The 7741-nt window shown below is 45.8% G+C and overlaps 1 protein-coding gene across 1 annotated transcript in view; it reads right to left on the bottom strand.

Moving 5' to 3' along the window:
* Nucleotides 1-7541, bottom strand: part of SERTAD2 (SERTA domain containing 2) — a 25657-nt gene extending 18116 nt beyond the window's left edge. The window contains exons 1-3 of the mRNA XM_029964399.1: nt 7518-7541; nt 2317-2431; nt 102-259 (exon numbers count right to left, since the gene is read on the bottom strand). The gene's annotated coding sequence lies outside the window, so the exon portion shown is untranslated. The remainder of the gene's footprint in view (nt 1-101; nt 260-2316; nt 2432-7517) is intronic.
* Between the last annotated feature and the right edge of the window lie 200 nt (nt 7542-7741).

Here is a 7741-nt window from a genome sequence, read left to right as displayed (position 1 = left end):
CCCCCGGTCAGCCCCCGGCTGGGCCAAGCAGAGCTGGGGCTTTGGGGGAGTGGGGATAAAACCCGGAGCGCTCGCGGCCGCCCCTCGCCCCGGCAGCTCACCTGGGAGCCCAGGGAGGCAGCGGCCCCCGTCCGTGGAATCCTCGCTGCTAATTTGGGCTGTGCAGATACCACCGGAGCACAAAAATGAGGCCAAACGGAGATGTTCGAGCGCGTGAAGACTTGGGGGCAGGGGGGGAGCGCTCGGCACCAGGCGCTACCTGGAAAGAAGACGATTATTTTAAGTCACCTCAATGATTGTGTTTCGAGAGGGGTTGTAATCCCAGCCGGCTCTGTTAAAGGCGATTCAAACACCCTAGAGTTTTGGCTGCAGCCCCAGCGGCATCTCGCATCATTTCGGCCTTTCATGTTCCACTGAACCGGTTGTACTTCGGGACAATAAAGCTTTAAGACCTAATATAAAGTCGATTATTAGTCATTAATATCATGACTCGTTTAGGCATTATGCTGAAAACCATCTGTAATGATTTGTGATCAATCATGATGATGGTCTTGTTAGAAATTAAGTTCAGTTTTCAGTTAGAAAACCGAAAAGGAAAAGAAGAATACTTTTAGAAGGAAGGCTTCCTTAACCTGAAAATTGTATCTGACAAAAATCCACAAAGGAAAAATAACTCCAAACAATTCAAACAGTGAATCTGCCAAAATAAAAGGAGATTAAATGATGATTTTATGGATTCTTAAAATTGTAATTGGAAAGATCCCCATCTAACTGATATTTAAACACCAGGCACTTCAAATAATACTCTGCTGAAGTCACTAAAATGGGAGGAAAGGGCATCAGTAAAAACTGACGTTTTACTCTCCCACTTTGGAGGCCTCATCACAACTTTCCCCTTCCACCGGTGCTATCTGCCATTCCTTTGAGGAGATCCAGGCTCTCTCATCGGGTGTCTGCAGCACAGGGGGTAGCCCTGAACCAACCTGCAAAGCAATTCACGAACCATTTACTAAACTTTGACAAGTGATTTGCGAATCGCCCAGGAGCCGGCAAACATTAAAACCAGAATTCCCCCTGGCTGGATACCTTCCAGCAGTAAGGCACTGAAATTTGGTCCTTCTGCTTGGAGGGAAACAAGCCTCTTCCCAAAATTGCAACGAGTCACAATAAAATCGCTAAATAAAAGGAGAAGGTTCATCTTCTTCAGGGGCCTGAGTGGTACCTCTGTTCAGCGGGCCTCTGCCTACTCAAAACCCACCCAGAATATCTGTAAAACTTGCAAGTCAGATTCACTGTATTTCAGGGCCACATTCTGCCCTCCTTTACGCCGGATTTGTAACACAGCAGGATCTGGCCTTGCGTAATCGCGCTGTGGATGCACCCAGCCGAGCAGTGCCTGCCTTCCGGAGCTCAAAGTCCGCAGCAGGTTTACAGTCCCCGTGCCTGGGTGTGTGTGCGCTATCACCGGCACCAGAGGCAGGACCACAAACATTTGCTAAATAAGCAGCCTGATACGCACAGCCCTGATCTCGACGTGTTATACTCGGCAGTAAAAAGCCTGAGCCCGTGTCATCCAAGTTTTAAACGCCTCTGGTTTCGTTAGGTCGCTCCAATTTTACACCAGCACAAGACAAAACTCGCCGCCCCTTCTGTTTCCTACTGTAACTCTCCCAGGCCTTTCTTGGCAGGAGTTTATAGTCACGCTGTAACTCAGATTGTTCCTCTGGACACAACTAGTACAACCTGCATCCACACTCAGATGCATTCTCAGCTGAGCATAGGTCACGATACGGGTCGATAGGAATAGAGCTCCTTCCTACGCTCCGCACACAGCAGAGGCTCCGTCCTGGCGGGACAAGGTTGGGCTACACAAGGTGAATATTCCTCCTGCCGACTGCTCCTCACATGGCCTCGCAGCTGATTTAACGAGACCTTTCTGGCCAAGAAACTCCACTCTGCAGCTTTGGAGCAACCTGACCAGGAGGTGCCTGCAAGACCCAAACGCAGTTTGTCTGAACATGTTAGTAAGCACAGAGAAACAGCCTGCAACTGAGCTGCAGAACACTGTGCTAGGAAGTGTGGAGAGGTTTCCAGAGCCTGCAGGAGTGGGGGGGGGGGGGGGAAGTCTGCATGTCTGCAAGGAGGAGCCACCCAAAACACATCCCGTTTCTGAAGGATGCACACAAGGGCTTCCTGGGGAGCAGCAGCACAGATGTAATTGTGCAGTCATAAGCTTGACACAGGCCCTGCTCACAGATGAAGACAACATGCTAAAAGAGAAGGAACCAAGCTGTGTTCTTCTGCAGCAGTACTGACCTGACGTGGGCTACAGGCATAGTCTAAGTGCAGCGTTGTCTTTGAGCAAGGATGGTCAAAGCCTGTCTGATTGAAGAGGTCAAGTCTCATGAAGATCATTCAAAACCCCTCCTGCCTTGAAGATAAATAAATAAATGAACAGAAATCAAAGACTGGAAAGATTGGGAGGGGGGAAGAGACATGGGCTTCATAGGTAATTCATTAGAAATACTACAGACTGCCAGGTAATCTCTGCCCATCAACACATGTGCTAATTAGGAAAGAGCAGCAAAGTTTGGTGTGCTGGAATGTTGGCATCCCTCACGTTTTTCAAAAAAAGAGGGAGTGAACTGCTTCCTATGTTTCTAATTTCATCCTTGGCCTTTTTCTTTCTAATTGCAGCACACACGAGTACTATGAGATTTCATCAGGTAATCGTACAACAGAACTTTATTTTCTCCCTGGATGTTTTTTCCTTAATGCACGCAGGAGCTGGCAGGTAAATACCTAATGCTGCCCCCAGAGCAGGCAACTTTTTGCAAATAAAGACCCCCTCAGCACCGGTAACTTGGGAGAAGCTAAACAAAGGGCCTGCCTACAGCCAAAGCTGCTGGTTTGCAGCGCTCGAGCAGTGCTCTCCCCACCAAGCAACGCGGGTCTCCTGGGTAAGAAGGGATCACACTGCATGATTAAATACCACTAGGACCTCGTGCCATCTCCGTTCAGGCCAGCTCAGGGGTCAGTACTGACCCTCCAGAGCAGGGCCCTCCTCATGCAAGGCCCAGCCACAGATAAAAACAAGCTCCTCAGTAAAAAACCAGGGTGCGGCATTGCTGCGGTCTGCACCTGTACAGGAGCAGGGAGGGACCCACACCTGTGAGCTGGGCTGCTTTCCTTGGGATTTCAATGGCTTTTTTTCCTTTTTTTTTTTGCTGGCGCAACTCTTCCACTGTAACAAGGCTGCCCCACACGTCCCGAGGCACAGAGGAGCTGGTTAAAACAGAAGGAAGGAATGCTCCACCCCTTCTCACTCCAATTTTAGCTCTCTTTCTCCCCCCCTTCATTTTCTGCTTTAGTTCATGTTTTTCTCCTTTAATGTTTTTGTGGCAGTAGGAGAAACACCGTTCCCTAGAATGCATAATATGCTTAATTATCATTCTCTGTTAGTTCTCTAGGAAAAAAAACCCTACAGGAGAAATCAGTTTAATTAATGAGTATGACCAAATGCAGCCTTAGTTCTAATGCAGTATCATATATTATATGTCCAGTTGGGCAGTTGATCTTCTTTGGGTAAAATGAACAGAGATGCAAAAAAACCAGGGAGCTCATGAACCAATATTCTGAGTGAAACTACCCCCTTTTTTATAGTTATTCTAAGCTTCCTACAGATTTCAATGACAACGTTAGTTCCCAAATACTGCTTTTGGCTTTGGTAACACAGGATTGGGCCTGTACAGTCTAGTAATAGAAAGCTATTGCTTGGCAGTACCAAGGGTTGTGCCACATGGTAAATTCATTAAGTAATTAAGGAAAAAACAAACAACCCTTAACTCCAAGATAGCTCTCAAATAGCCATGCCTAATAAAAATCCCCAGTGCCTGTGAAGGACAAGAGTAGTAAGGTTTCTTCTGAAAGTAAGATTTGGTGATTTAGATGCTTTTCAAAAGGGCTACTCTTCACATACTAAATTATTAAGGAAATATTATGGAACAGGATTATCAGGAAAGAAAAAAAAATGCAGTGTGCATTAGCTGGCTTAGTCAGAGGAGGTTTTGCTGCATTCCTCATGCACGGAGATGACTCCCTCCCTCTGTAATTCCCTGTGCACTCCCAGTTCTCTGGAGACTGTTGGTGTGCATCATCATTGCTCCAGCTGAAAGACTGTCCTCTGACAGGGGTTTGGGCTCCCTACCATTGCTGTATGTCTTCTCACATCTTTTTGCCTTTTTATAAAGATCCATGTTCCTTCCCAAATCCCATTCAGGCTGCATCACCTGCATGATGTACTTCATTTCTGGCCCAGGCCAGACTGTTCACACTGGTGCTGTTTGTATGGCACACACGCTCCTAAAACAGTCTCCCCTTTCCATTCTTGCTTCTTGTGACACAGTGAATTGTACTCTGCACTGAGCCATGTTTTAAACCATTTTAGGCTGCTTTTCTTTCCCTTTCAGTGCTCACTCTGCAGTCTCTATCAAAAGCACAAGTCATTCTTTTCTGGAACACTTGGTTACTTTTTTGGAGAGAGGCTATGCTGCTGTCCTGATATTCATCTCATACTGGGGCCAGTGGATTAAGAGGGAAAAAAATCTGCAGATAAAACCAAAGCCTCTGTTTTACAGCTGAGGAGGGAATACTTCTAATAAAGAAAAAACACAGAAACAGTGGGGAAAAATACAGAGATGGCCAGTCTTCAGGCCTAATTAACCACTGGTGTAAACAGAGGTCTCTGCAATCAAGCCAGAAGACTTCGGGCCACCCACCAGTCTTGAGCACAAACCTAACATGAGCCTGAAAACCTTGACAACATGGGGCTGTCAAACATGCAAGCCACACATGCCTTAATACAGGGGTTGCCACATGTCCCTTGTGCTGATGGGCCACCTGCTCCTCGGTCACCAGGAGAGAGCAGCTCCACTGCTCTGGGTTACCGTGTGCGCTGCACGGGCTACAACCCTTTTCCGAAGCAAAGCTGCTCCTACAAAGCTCTACGTGGAGACACAAATTTCTGGAGCACACATGCCCCCTGCACTCTTCTTAAGCACTCTTGAAACCTGAAAGAGGCCTGGTTGCATGGGCAAGTTGGAATAGGTTTGGCACTGCTCAACCCTGCCAAAGGCTTGGCAGACCAAATGAGGCCACCAGTGCGGTGACTGGAGGCTTCTAGAAGTGGATGTTCCTGCTCAGGTTCGTTGCATTAAAGCATTGTACCACAGTAGCAATGAGTTGGGGGCTGGGAGGGCACAACCAAAATGGTGTCGTGGCTACCACATTGATGTGGAGTGTACATGTGCAGTGGCTCAGGGTGTCACAGAGCACTGCAATATGTCATGCAGGACTTAAAACCATGTCAGCTGGAGTTTAATGTGTCTGTGCTCAGATGCATTACCAGAAAAAAAAAAAACAAGAAAAGAAGCCAACAACCACCTATTTCAATCCTTATTTACATGAAAACATGAGTTAATACATCAACATCCAAATGAATGCACCCACCTCTAGAGCTGCTTCTGCTGGCTGGAATACAGCCTGTAGAGCATATTAATGCTCCTACACAGTTTGGGGGGCTTGGGCCTCTTGTTTGAAACTAGTTTCTGCAGCTTCTTAGAGCCTCTAGATTCAAGGAATGCTTAACAAATAAGACAGAGGTATTTTCAAAGTAATTCAAATTTGCAATGATAAATCCTTCCTCTGACTGTCCCAGGTGCAAAATTCTTTACAGACAATGTTTATCTGTGCTCCTTTCAGACAGAGGTTTCTGAGGGTCTAATTTTAAGTAAACAGTAAGTGACCTACACCACTTCTTTAAAGAAAAAAACAAAAAGCCAAAACCAACAAACCCCAATAAAACAGAAGTTGAATCTGCAGGGCCAAATTTAGAAGAGGAAGAAAAAAAAAAAAAAGGAGCTGGCAAAAAACCTAGCACAAGAACATCAAATGTAGCAGCATAAACTCCCACTGCCATTCTGTTCCTCTACAAATAATGGAAGATCATATAGAACTGAACTCATTGAGTCAGTGCAGTGAATGCACAAGTCGTTTTAACCCTTCACAAAATGTGTTATTTCGTAGACTGTGTGCAAAGAGGAGATTAAAAAAAAAAAAAAGACTGAATGGGTACATCAGATGCTTTTAGTGACTATGCCTGTGGTAATGATTCATTTTGTCTCTCTACATTCCCTAGTGCTTGCACATCTAAGAGTCAGCAGAAGCTCATACTGTATGTGCAGGTAAACAGACTGTGGGTCATGTCTGTATTTCTTAACTCTGTACCTAAAACCACCCCTGTAACGGTCAGAAACACATTTTATATTTCTGAAGAAAAAAGGAACTGCACAAATCAATTTAGGTTCTCCTGTAACCTTTTTTTATGTTCTTTCACTTTAAAGGAAGCTGTTCATTTTTAGTGACCATTAGCCATAGGCTAAAAAAGGTTTACACCTAATTAGTATTCTGAAGCAAAGATGAAACACTAAATCACCGCAAACCCACCCAGCATTTAGGTTCTACCAACAGGGCAAAGAAAAAAAAGCTGAAAATTCACCATTTATCATCACAGCCCATCTTGCCCTTCCATTCGCACCTCTTTAAGCTCTCTTTCTTCCTCCCACGGTGTCTCTGGGGTGCTAATGTCCTTGAAATGTGGCAGGGGGTCTGGAAGAGGGGAGAGGCAGCTCTCCTGCCTGGTCACACCCACCTGACAAAGCATGTGTGGGCATTTGCCGGGGTGGAAAAGAAAAAAAAATAGGGGAAAAAAAAGAGAGATGTCGTAGGATGGCATGGAGCTAGGGAAGAAGATGCTTCATGTGGCATTCTGCTCCCTCTGTGACAGCCATAAGCAGCTCTCTCAAAAAAAGCAATAATTCTCCCTTTTTTTTTTTCGTTTCTTTTAAATTTTAGGCTTGGTGAGGGAACAAAACAGACCTGATGGGATTACAGAGGGGAATGAGTCAAGGAAAAGGAGTAGATCCAAGAAACAAGGAGGAAGAGCTTTATCCCCATTGATGGTGCTGCTACTGAGTCCAGGACGTTCTCCGGACAGCAGCAGGAGAAGAAAATAGCATGAGGTGTATCACTGAGCCTTCCCCTGCTGCTTCTCCCAACCATAAAAAAAAGGGATGGGCAGAAGGCTCCTAAACACCTCTCTTCCACACAAATCCACTTTTCTACAGAAGTTCAGCTTTACAAGCCAGTTTGTACCAGATTCATTTGTGGAAGGAAAGATGCCAATGACTGTCCTGAGCCATAATTCCTGTCTGTGGAGTGAAGGACCTGCCCACCAAGCCAGGTACTGCAGAGAAAGGCACCAGCCTATTTGTAATAACTGGGCAGAAACAGGCACCCTCTGCAAGAGGGGCCAGCCATGCCAAGGAGGGCTGATTGTCCATCTGCTATCCCTCATGCCCCAGTGCATTTTCTAATCATCCGCACCCAAGGGACATTCCTAGTGTGATTCCTGCTAAGCAAAAAAGTCATAATAAACCCCACTTGCTTTGCTTGCTTACCTACTACAACAATAGTGTTATCTTTCAGGTTAAATCTCTTTTCTTTTTCCCCTGAATCTGCTCTTCTGCCAATTTTCCTTTACTCTTACTGGATGTTCAGCCCCTGCCATAAGAACAAAAGGAGTTAAGCAGGTGTCAAAGTGCTGATAATTTGACTCCACACACATATCCAAGTACTATTCCCAAGCAGGTTAGCACATAGAAACCTCTGTTTGCTGGCAGCA

Source organism: Manacus vitellinus, unplaced genomic scaffold (genome assembly GCF_001715985.3).
Source record: "Manacus vitellinus isolate BGI_N305 unplaced genomic scaffold, ASM171598v3 scaffold_70_pilon, whole genome shotgun sequence".
In the NCBI taxonomy this organism is placed as follows: Eukaryota; Metazoa; Chordata; class Aves; order Passeriformes; family Pipridae; genus Manacus; species Manacus vitellinus.
The sequence above is the reverse complement of the archived record's forward strand: the minus strand, read 5'-3'. Positions and strand labels throughout refer to the sequence as shown.